Source organism: Pseudorasbora parva, chromosome 8 (genome assembly GCF_024679245.1).
Source record: "Pseudorasbora parva isolate DD20220531a chromosome 8, ASM2467924v1, whole genome shotgun sequence".
NCBI classification, from domain to species: domain Eukaryota; kingdom Metazoa; phylum Chordata; class Actinopteri; order Cypriniformes; family Gobionidae; genus Pseudorasbora; species Pseudorasbora parva.
Genome location: NC_090179.1, coordinates 45201309 through 45213808, shown reverse-complemented (window position 1 = coordinate 45213808; position 12500 = coordinate 45201309). Strand labels below are relative to the sequence as shown.

The window sequence follows — 12500 nt, the reverse complement described above, 5'->3', positions numbered from 1 at the left end:
CACGGATAGATGGATGAAACAGTAGCTAGCTGGCTGGCTGGCTGGCTGGCTGGATGGATGCACGGATGGATGCACGGATGGATGGATGGATGGATGGATGGATGGATGGATGGATGGATGGATGGATGGATGGATGGATGGATGGATGGATGGATGAAACAGTAGCTGGCTGGCTGGCTGGCTGGCTGGATGGATGGATATACAGTATTGTTCAAAATAATAGCAGTACAATGTGACTAACCAGAATAATCAAGGTTTTTAGTATATTTTTTATTGCTACGTGGCAAACAAGTTACCAGTAGGTTCAGTAGATTGTCAGAAAACAAATGAGACCCAGCATTCATGATATGCACGCTCTTAAGGCTGTGCAATTGGGCAATTAGTTGAAAGGGGTGTGTTCAAAAAAATAGCAGTGTGACATTCAATCACTGAGGTCATCAATTTTGTGAAGAAACAGGTGTGAATCAGGTGGCCCCTATTTAAGGATGAAGCCAACACTTGTTGAACATGCATTTGAAAGCTGAGGAAAATGGGTCGTTCAAGACATTGTTCAGAAGAACAGCGTACTTTGATTAAAAAGTTGATTAGAGAGGGGAAAACCTATAAAGAGGTGCAAAAAATGATAGGCTGTTCAGCTAAAATGATCTCCAATGCCTTAAAATGGAGAGCAAAACCAGAGAGACGTGGAAGAAAACGGAAGACAACCATCAAAATGGATAGAAGAATAACCAGAATGGCAAAGGCTCAGCCAATGATCACTTCCAGGATGATCAAAGACAGTCTGGAGTTACCTGTAAGTACTGTGACAGTTAGAAGACGTCTGTGTGAAGCTAATCTATTTTCAAGAATCCCCCGCAAAGTCCCTCTGTTAAAAAAAAGGCATGTGCAGAAGAGGTTACAATTTGCCAAAGAACACATCAACTGGCCTAAAGAGAAATGGAGGAACATTTTGTGGACTGATGAGAGTAAAATTGTTCTTTTTGGGTCCAAGGGCCACAGGCAGTTTGTGAGACGACCCCCAAACTCTGAATTCAAGCCACAGTACACAGTGAAGACAGTGAAGCATGGAGGTGCAAGCATCATGATATGGGCATGTTTCTCCTACTATGGTGTTGTGCCTATTTATCGCATACCAGGGATCATGGATCAGTTTGCATATGTTAAAATACTTGAAGAGGTCATGTTGCCCTATGCTGAAGAGGACATGCCCTTGAAACGGTTGTTTCAACAAGACAATGACCCAAAACACACTAGTAAACGGGCAAAGTCTTGGTTCCAAACCAACAAAATTAATGTTATGGAGTGGCCAGCCCAATCTCCAGACCTTAATCCAATTGAGAACTTGTGGGGTGATATCAAAAATGCTGTTTCTGAAGCAAAACCAAGAAATGTGAATGAATTGTGGAATGTTGTTAAAGAATCATGGAGTGGAATAACAGCTGAGAGGTGCCACAAGTTGGTTGACTCCATGCCACACAGATGTCAAGCAGTTTTAAAAAACTGTGGTCATACAACTAAATATTAGTTTAGTGATTCACAGGATTGCTAAATCCCAGAAAAAAAAGTGTTTGTACAAAATAGTTTTGAGTTTGTACAGTCAAAGGTAGACACTGCTATTTTTTTGAACACACCCCTTTCAACTAATTGCCCAATTGCACAGCCTTAAGAGCGTGCATATCATGAATGCTGGGTCTCATTTGTTTTCTGAGAATCTACTGAACCTACTGGTAACTTGTTTGCCACGTAGCAATAAAAAATATACTAAAAACCTTGATTATTCTGGTTAGTCACATTGTACTGCTATTATTTTGAACAAGACTGTAGGTTAGTAGATAGATAGATGTATGTCGGTCTCACTCCTCCTCTTCTGGGTCATGAACGGTGGAGCTGTGATGTCACAGAAGGATCATAAGTGATAAAGAACCTTTTTTATTGTAGTTCTTAACTCTTTCCCCGCCAAACACAGAATTTTCCATTATTCATGAGAAAACGGTTCCAGGACAAAAACTGAATTTTCCGTGTTTCAGTGTTTTCACTGTCAGACGCTAACGGCACATTCACACGGGGCGTAGGCGTTAGTGCTTGACGGAGGGCGTGGCTGAAGCTTGGTGCTGATGCAATCGTCATGGTAACAACAGCCAATCACATTAACTTACTTGCCGCTTGGACCACCACAACACAAAAAAGCGCATTTATGACAGCTAGTCTGTGAGATGAAATGGATGCCGATTTGGTTGTATGTGCGAGTGCGATTGCCCGTGTAGTTGTTGCACAGGTGCTCGAAGCTGTTGAGTACATTCAATCCTGAAAAAGCACCGACAGCGGGGAGAATATCATGTACTGGTCCGGGAGCTGCGTCTGGATGGTTCACGGAGCAGTAATGAACGCAATTGGCTAGCATCTGCTTTAGGATATTTGCATACAGCGATCTGATTGGATGACGGCTGCGCTGGTGCTTGAAAAGTTGAGAAATCTTCAACTTCTGCCGCTTGCAACGCGAGTGAAGCGCCGCGACAGAACCCACAATTCAGTTCGACAGAGGATGATGTCACCCATTCAAAGTAAACGAGAAGCGTTAACGCCTGCGCCCCGTGTGAATGCGGCGTTACTGGTAGTTCACTGTCGTCTTTCTCTGGGAGTTTGGCTATTAAACACTTTTTTCTTGCTTTCTGAAATCACTGACTCTTGGCCTCTACAGAAACATAAATCATCACACCTCAGAGCTCATGACTGCTTCAAAAATCAATTTCTCTTTTGCTTATGGCACCTGTTGGGCTCGATATGATTTCTGATTGAAAACGACAGACGTTAACAGTCGTTCTACGTCTATTAATAATTCACAATTGATCAAAAACTAATAATTAACTGCATTGAATGTAAAATTAAAATAAATAAATTGATATGCAATGATCATGATATAGTTTAATGTGATTATTAAAACCAAAGACTGTGATTTGATTTAATAACTGAAAGCTTATTGACGCACATCTAAAAGTGAACTAAGACATATATATTAGTATTATAACTTGTAGTGGAAAATAAAATAATAATTAACACAATACAGCTGGAATTTACTAGTTAACTTATTATCGTTATCTTCAGTTTGATTAGGTTCGTAAGGCACCAGTGTGAACGTGATGTGGACTGAGACTCACATCACTACTGAAAAGAGGTTTAAGTCCAGTTTACACTCCAGATACAGCCAAAGTAAAACTCTCTCATATCTGTTTACATCATGTCATGTGACCAATATAACCAACATCAGCGAACTGTGAACAGAACCATACATCATTGAAATATTCATTTAACATCTCAATTTCCTTTTAAGAGAATCGGTTACACACACACACACATGTTGGTCTATGTGGTTTACGGGGACTCTCCATAGGCGTAATGGTTTTTATACTGTACAAACCGTATTTTCTATCCCCTTACACTGCCCCTAAACTACCCATCACACACACACACACACACTGCCCCTAAACCTACCCATCACACACACACACACACTGCCCCTACCCCTAAACCTACCCATCACACACACACACACACACACACACACCAACACACACACACACACACACACACACACACACACACGTTGGTCTATGTGGTTTACGGGGACTCTCCATAGGCGTAATGGTTTTTATACTGTACAAACCGTATTTTCTATCCCCTTACACTGCCCCTAAACTACCCAACACACACACACACACACACACTGCCCCTAAACCTACCCATCACACACACACACACACACACACACACACACACACACACACACACACTGCCCCTACCCCTAAACCTACCCATCACACACACACACACACACACACACACACACACACACACACACACACGTTGGTCTATGTGGTTTACAGGGACTCTCCATAGGCGTAATGGTTTTTATACTGTACAAACCATATTTTCTATCCCCTTACACTGCCCCTAAACCTACCCATCACACACACACACACACACACACACACACACACACACACACACACACACACACACACACACACACTGCCCCTGCCACTAAACCTACCCATCACAGGAAACATTCTGCATTTTTACTTTCTCAAACAAACATCATTTAGTATGTTTTTAAAGCTATTTGATATGTCATCATAAACCACATTTATAGTCTAATACCAGTTTAATACCCATGTAGTTATACAAATTTGTGTCCTCATAAACCACATAAACAGGCACACACACACACATTTTCCAAGTGTCCAAATATATGATAATAATTTATTCATTTATTTCCAGTATGTTTGGTCTCTCACTGTTTGTGTATATGTGTGTGTAATAGAAAGCAAGTTGTTTAAGTGTGTGTGTGTGTGTGTGTGTGTGTGTGTGTGTGTGTGTGTGTGTGTGTGTGTGTGTGTGTGTGTGTGAGTGAGTTATGTGCCAGTGGCCCCCAGCGGCCGCTGCTCCACTCGCGCTCCAGCCGCAGACAGACACACCCCAACAACAGCACCGCGAGCTCCGGGTCTCGATCTGGACTGCGGTACCGGACCCGCCGCGTGCATCTGACCGCTCACACCGGGCTCACACCGGGCTCCCGGTGACCGAAGCCTCTGCGTGACTGATAATAACCGCAGCAATACCAACTGTCCTACTAAAAGAACCGATAAAAAGGCAAACTTAGCCTCTCGAGCAGCCCTTACAGCCCACATCCCCGCCTCCCATCGCCCAACACTGGCATTTACATAGGAAATAAACGCGCCTGGGAATGCAAACGGAAAGTTTAATGACTGTTAATGACCAGAGGAATCTAAGGTCTAGCAGAAGCTCACAAACACAAGCTCCTTCAAGAGGAAGATCAATCAACATGTTCATAATAAAGCAAAATCCCGTTAGTTATTTTCATCCACACCTCTTAAAAATGTCACTCTTCCGCTAATGGGTCTCAAATGCGCACAAAGTCCCGCTATGCGCATCGAGCCAAAGCAACCAAAACACCCATTTGTTTCCATCATACCTTTCAGATTGCATGGTAATCTTTCAAGGTAACACACCACAAGCCAACAATAGCTCGTTTCTTAATAAATATTTGACCTCTAATGTTTGATTTATTAAACAACGAGCTGGCGTTTGAGGGAAAGCGGTGTGATGCTAAATATAGAGCCCAAACTGAACCCAAATAACCAAAGTATTAGATCACAGAGTGTTGTGTTGGTGTGAAAATAAGAACAATAAGTGCGTTACCTTCGTCCTGGAGCATCCAAACGCCTCCCCAAGTTCAGAGCAGCAGAGAAATGTCCGAGATCTTCATATAGCCTAAATGATGTCTAAATCACCTCCTCTGGGTCCAGAGTCTCGTAACAATATGCTCACTGGGATAAATATATTCTATAATAGGCTATATATTAAAAAATAAAAGGATAAATGTATTAATATTTGAACGCAGAATGCAGCGCTAAATATTAACGGCGAATTTAACGGTTCTTCATTTCAAACGGCTCCCTCGATCCCAACGATCTTTTGATTTGAAATCCAACAGACTTTCGGAGCACAGATGATTAATAAATGCCATATAATCCCAAAACTATCATTTTTAGCCTTCCAAAAAACACAGTTAGCATGAGAAATCCTCGAACAATCCAGAAATGTTGATGGTTTACTTCTGAAGGAGGTCCAGTCAGACTTTTCCCCTCACGTCGGATGATCGTCTCAGAGGAAACGGCGACTGAGGTAAAAAATAAAATAATAATTTAAAAAAACGGTACGATATCGTTGTATTTAGTGTATGAACACGAAAATAAGAGCATTTGAGGAAAAATGTGGATACAATCCCATCGGATAAAGAGCAAGGGCATGAAACAAGACGCAAAGGACAAAGCGTCCATTCACACCGGCGCTATTTCCCTCAGAAAAGCCCATCCAGTTTGCTCAGCATACAGATATATTTCCCAGCATTTCTCCAAATGCAGAGCGAGTTTCGCTATCATAGATCCAGTGGCCAACGCAGAAGGGATCCCACCCACGTTTACTTCATATGCGCATTTTTTCCCAAACGGCATCCTGCGGGAAAAGGACGCAGAAACCGAATTAGAAACATTTGGCACGGCGTTGGAGTCGCTGATGTATTGCTTTACTCGTCGATAAGGAGCATCTGCGCGTCCCTCCCTCTCCTCAGTCCACTCACGGCGAGCGGAGAAGACAACACTTCTCTGTGTTAGTGAGCGAGAGGACGAGCCACGGATCTGCACACGGGCCAATAGCGGGAGTATTGCACAGAGTTTGGAAAATAGACACATTTCTGCTTGGAAATGAATCAGCAACGGTATCATTGGGTGTCAATCTGCATTATCACTCGCCCTTAAACTATGACTTAACAAGAGGGTAGATGGGGTTTAAACTCCATTTATTTATGGACATAAACCTCATGTCAATGGAAAGCTATGTACACTATTATTGGAACATGCAATATTACACACAACATGCCCCGATAGGGAACATGGCAAGCTTGTTTCTGCCACAGAATAAAACATTTTAAATCTTTTTTCGGTAACACTTTATGTTGATAGTCCACTTCAGACATTCTCATAACTAGAAGAAACTTTGCAACTACATGTCAACTAACTGTCATTAGAGTTTTTGTAGACTGTCTGATTAATATTTACTAAAACTTTATTCTGTTGGTCCCCCACAGACATTGTACTGACTATAAGTAACTTGGCAACTACAATTCAACTAACCCGAACCCTTAACACCTAACCAGTGTTGGGTGTAACTAGTTACTAAGTAATTAGTTACTGTAATTTAATTACTTTTCCCTTGAAAAAGTAAAGTAAGGGATTACTCTTATTTTTTCTGTAATTTAATTACAGTTACTTCTGATGTAATTGAACTAAATACTAAATATAATTATACATAATTCAATAGTGGACTTAACATCAACATTTAAAGTCTAACTTTAAAATGCATGTTTTCATGTCTCCTTCTCACATTTGTAATACTTTAATCAGTTAATAAGAGTCATTTTTGGTAGTTTTATATTATGTATTTGAATGAATTAAGAGCCGTTTCATGTCTAACCTTGAATTGCTTAACTCGAGGGTTGATTTAGAAAGTAATTAAAAAGTAATTAGTAATAAGTAATTCAATACTTTTTGGAGAGAGTAATTTGTACAGTAATCTAATTACACTATTGAAGATGTAATTAGTAACTAGTAATAAATTACTTTTTTAGAGTAACTTACCCAACACTGCACCTAACCATAACCTACCAGTCTCATGACAGTCTGCTAATACTCTAGTAGTTGTTAGTTACTTGCAAAGTTACTCATAGTTAGAAGAATGTTTAAAGTGGACTATCGAAATAAAGTGTAACCTTTTTTTTATCTAACACTTGTGAGTTTACATCCTGCAATTCTGACTTTTTTTTTCAGAATTGAAATTTCCTGGCAATTCTACAAATAAATTAAAAGTCAGAATTACATAAAGTCAGAGTTGCGATACACTCGTAATTGTGAGTTGACTTTATATCTCAATTCTCACTTAAAAACTTGCAATTCTGACTTTATAATGAACAATTTTCTTGAAATTCGGTTAATATTACATAACTGACTTTTTCTAAAAATTGCCATTTTGCATCTTTAAGTCAGATTTGTGCAATTATGAGTTTACATCTCACAACTCTCACAATTTGGTCTAACTCGCAATTGACTTTTTTCTTGAAATTCTGTTTATATCACACAATTCTGACCTTTTTATATCTGACCTAATCTAATTAAAAAAATCGAATTATTATTGTGTCTTTGTATTCTGACCTTTTTATATCTTTTCTGACCTGTTTGTATCACGCAATTCTGACCTTTTTTCTCCAAATTGCGAGTTTATATCATGCATTTCTGGGCTAAAATGTCAGAATTGCATGGTAAAATTATTATAATAATTACCTTTATTATTATTTTTATCTTGTGGCGGAAATGAGCTTTCATAGAAAGCCGTTATAAGGGGCAAGTTGTCACAATAGGAGTCTGCCGTTAAATAGCATACAGACATTTATAATGATTTTCAATCCATTTAAACATCAGCTTCGTCACCCAAACGGTACAATAAAAATGTTTCCCGTGCACCCTGCATATGCTAAACACAGAATCCAGAAATCCAGTCTAAAGCGATGTGTCTTTCTAACATGAGCACATTGGTTTGGCCTCCACAGCTCTGTGCTCTGTAAACCTGAAGCCTGAGCGAGTCGTGAGTGAATTTCCTAATGAAAGCATCCCTCGACTTCAAAGACGGCTGGTGAAACGCCGCTGCTGGTTAATATTACAGAAAAACTCATGTGGAAAAGTTAAGGCCGTGCACACACAGTTTAATGTAAAGTACCCAGATGCACTAGCCGAAGCAACACGTCTCATTTTGATTTAGTTGAACTTTGCAGCATGCACGGTTTTGTTATAATAATCAACTGCTAAATTCTGTAATGCATCCATTTTCATTGCCAATTCAATGCATTTTACACCCATATGTCTGCTTTATTCTCAAAACCCGCGGTGCTTAAATCAGGTAAAGAGCTGAGAATTGCATTGGCGTGTTGAGGACGGAGCGGAAGAACAGAATGGCGTTTTCTCCAGAAGGAGGTGTGGGAGATTTTGCTGAGTTTTGTGGCTAATGCAGAAACACGCTGTTCTCCAGTCAGTCAAACGCCACAGCAGCGCGGCAGGGCTTCGCAGATGTGTAGACATATCTAGGCCTCACACAGGGCCGAGAGTGGGGAAGAGATGAGCTGGAGGTATACAGGGAGAATCTGCATATGATGGAGAGGAGAAAACGGAGCACGCATTAGTGTGCATTTGCTGTAATGTTTCAGCTCTAAGACTCTTTTCAGAAATATCACATTACAGAAATGTGCAGATAGTTCACAGCTGGGGCTCCGGACAGTGAACGTCAGTGATAAATGACCTTCATACAGCGAGGAGCAAAAGTCAGAAAGCACCTGGATATGAATAGAAAGGTTTGTGAAGTGGATATATTTAAGGTTCTGCGTTGCTAAACACTCTTTGCTTCGCAATTGTCGAATTTTGCAACATGGACACTGAATCAACATTGCTTTACAACATAAATTAAATGTGTCTAATGCTACTGTACTGTTCTGAAGTTGTTCTGTGAATCTAAAAAATGTGAAGTCAGTCTAAAAAAATCATGTTCAATTTCCAAAGTCAAAAAACAGGTTTAAAAGAATGAATTGTTTTCAGAATTTAAACACGCCACACATGCTCAAGGCGTTTCTTTAGCAGAACCAGAGAGGTTGTCTCTGCAGAACTAACTTACTAAATACAATAAATCAATCTGTCATAAGTGAGAGAGTGTGTCTTTCTGAGGCGGCTTTATAAGATCAGCACCACGGAGAGTTCCCGCTGCTCTGCCACGCTCAGGACCTTGGACAGCGGCGGTTCAAAAGATTTATTTCAATGGCAGATTCTTCTCAATAAGAGCTTGATATAATAATAGTCGTCTTTAGAGCGTTGGAAAATCAGGCCAGCATCTTAGGACAGAACTTTCCTTACCTGAATGAAAGTCAATGTCTCGTCTGATAAAACACACATTACTCACTTGGGTTACTATAGTAAAGCCTTTTCTTCTGACTCATTCTCTGTCCATTCAGTTAGATTACCACATATATGATGAATAACTGTGCCATCTAAACAAACTGCAACTGTCAATATGCCATTGTGAAATGCGCAATAAGTTGTTATATAATGGTAAATAACTGTGTTCTCTCGTCGTACAAACATACACACACACACTACATATGGAACATTTCTCTGCACTGTTTATAATGGCTCCATGTTGTCATGCATCCGGAGAACAATGGTTTTCAATTGTGGAAAAGGTGAAGAATTCCTGCAGGCTTCCTGAATCCATTAGAAAAGAAAAAACCCACATTGGTTTCAACACCTGCATCCTTTCCATAATGAAGATGCGTTTTAATTAAGTCACGGTGTGAATGCATAGCCTGGTGGCACAGATTAACATTCGCCTGATTGCACCGTACGTCAGCTGCTCAGGTCCAAATCTTCATAATTAATTAATCCAACAAAAAAAATCTAACATTTCACTTCTACTTCTTATTTATAGGATACCTCCAAGAAGTGTGAACTCCTAAAGGCAGCCTGGTCTCATTGGAAAAACGTACCTGTGGCAACGTTTTTGCAAACCTCAAAATACACACCAATAGGTACATATCGCGACAATTTCGACATGAAATGTCCACTGGGTTGCGCTAAAAGCTTAGTTTGTTTCCGGAACAGATGTGCGTGAATCTGGTTACGTTGGTTTTTTAACGTACACCCACACTAAACCCTAAACCGACCCGATAGTGTTAACAAAAGCAAATGTGACAAAAATAAGATTGTATCCATGTCATTTGAGCTTGTGTTCTGAACTCGTCTTTGAGCTCTTTTATCGTGACCTGTTTCTCACGGGATTCGTTCCCGAGCTTTCAGCATGGCAAGTTCAAATCTGTCCCAGCTGAGCTATCGAGCTTAATAGGTCAGAAAATCCCAACACATGTTTCCGTTAACTTTGCCTGTCGTTCAGTACTGACCAAGCCCCATCCTATAGCGTTGTCCTGGCAGTAGATTTACATTTGAGCTGAACATGTTTCCTGTTGTTTGCACCACAATAGCTAGTGCATCCGGAAAGTATTCACAGCGCTTCACTTTTTCCACATTTTGTAATGTTACAGCCTTATTCCAAAGTGGATTTAAGTCATTATTTCCCTCAAAATTTGACAAACAATTTCTTTGACCCATTCTTCTTTGCAGGACCTCTGAAGCTCCATCAGGTTGGGTGAGGAGCATCGGCCATTTTCAGATCTCTCCAGAGATGTCCAATTGGGTTCAAGTCTGGGCTCTGGCTGGATCACTCAAGGACATTCACAGAGTAGTCTCATAGCCTTTGTTATCTTGGCTGTGTGCTTAGGGTCGTTGTCCTGTTGGAAGGTGAACCTTCACCCCAGTCTTAGGTCCAGAGCGCTCTGGAGCAGGTTTTCATCAAAGGTGTCTCTGTACATTGCTGCATTCATCTTTCCCTCGATCCTGACTAGTCTCCCAGTTCCTGCTGCTGAAAATCGACCCCACAGCATGATGCTGCCACCACCATGCTTCACTATAAGGACGGTATCGGCCAGGGTATGAGCAGTTCCTGGTTTCCTCCTGACATGACGCTTACTATTCAGGCCAAAGAGTTCAGACCAAAGCACTTTGTTTCTCATGTTCTGAGAGTCTTTCAGGCTATCTGTCATTCGTTCCTTTTACTGAGGAATGGCTTCCGTCTGGCCAATCTCCTACACAGGCCTGATTGGTGGAGAGCTGCAGAGATGATTGTTCTTCTGGAAGGTTCTCCTCTCTCCAAATGCTGGAGATCTGTCAGAGTGATCATCAGGTTCTTGCTCACTTCCCTGACTAATGTTCTTCTCCCACGATCGCTCAGTTTGGCCGGACGGCCAGCTCTAGGAAGAGTCCCGGTGGTTCCAAACTTCTTCCATGTTGGAAGCCATTTTGCTCATAGGGACCTTCTTGCTGCAGAAATGTTTCTGTACCCTTCTCCAGATCTGTGCCTCAATATAATCCTGTCTCGGAGGTCTACAGACAATCCCTTGGACTTCATAGCTTGGTTTGTGCTCTGACATGCACTGTTAACTGCATGACCTTATATAGACAGGTCTGTGCCTTTCCAAATCATGTCCAATCCGCTGAATTGACCACAGGTGGACTCTAGTCAAGCTGTAGAAACATCTCAAGGATGCTCGGTGGAAACAGGAGCACCTGAGCTCAATTCTGAGTGTCAGGGCAAAGGCTCTGAATACATATTTTTTGGAAAATAACTTTTTTCAGATGCACTGTACATTTTGACACATTTACTTGATTGGTTGATCCTCTGTTCAATGGACTAGACTGCCTGACGTCTAAGATAAACGAGGTCGCAAAAGCTCAAAAAGTGAAGTGTGCATTAAAGTCATCATGAAACTTCTCCATTATGACGTGTATGCGAGTGAAGCGGCTTTTCCTCTCAGGGGAACATTCGAGAGGCTTTACATTTCCAAATGAGACATTAAAGAGATCTCATATCACTTGTGATTTGTCTTTGCATGAATGATACGAATACTTCCAGCCTGTGTGTGTGTCTGAGTGGAAAGTCTCAGCGTGAGAAGATTACGCTCATCTAACAGGTTATCTAAAAATTGTGTTACCACAGCGAGAGACGGAGAGGAGAAATCGGAATTCTTATCAGAGGGAATCATCTCGGAGATACATTCACACTGCTGCCATGGCAACGGAGCATTCCAAAGAATTTTGATGAGAGATCAGGAGAGAGAAAGAGAGAGGGAGGGAGGATGACAAGGAAGACAATTTGTTACCTGAACTGCATGAGCAAGCAAGCCTGATTGTTCAGCACACACACACATACGCATACACACACAGAGCGCAGTAGTTATCTGGACCACAGCACGGAAAACATTGTTGCATCACAGTGGA

General features: G+C 41.1%; 1 protein-coding gene across 1 annotated transcript in view; it reads right to left on the bottom strand.

Moving 5' to 3' along the window:
• lrfn1 (leucine rich repeat and fibronectin type III domain containing 1) overlaps positions 1–6220 on the bottom strand; it is a 190579-nt gene extending 184359 nt beyond the window's left edge. The window contains exon 1 of the mRNA XM_067451450.1: positions 5218–6220. The gene's annotated coding sequence lies outside the window, so the exon portion shown is untranslated. The remainder of the gene's footprint in view (positions 1–5217) is intronic.
• Between the last annotated feature and the right edge of the window lie 6280 nt (positions 6221–12500).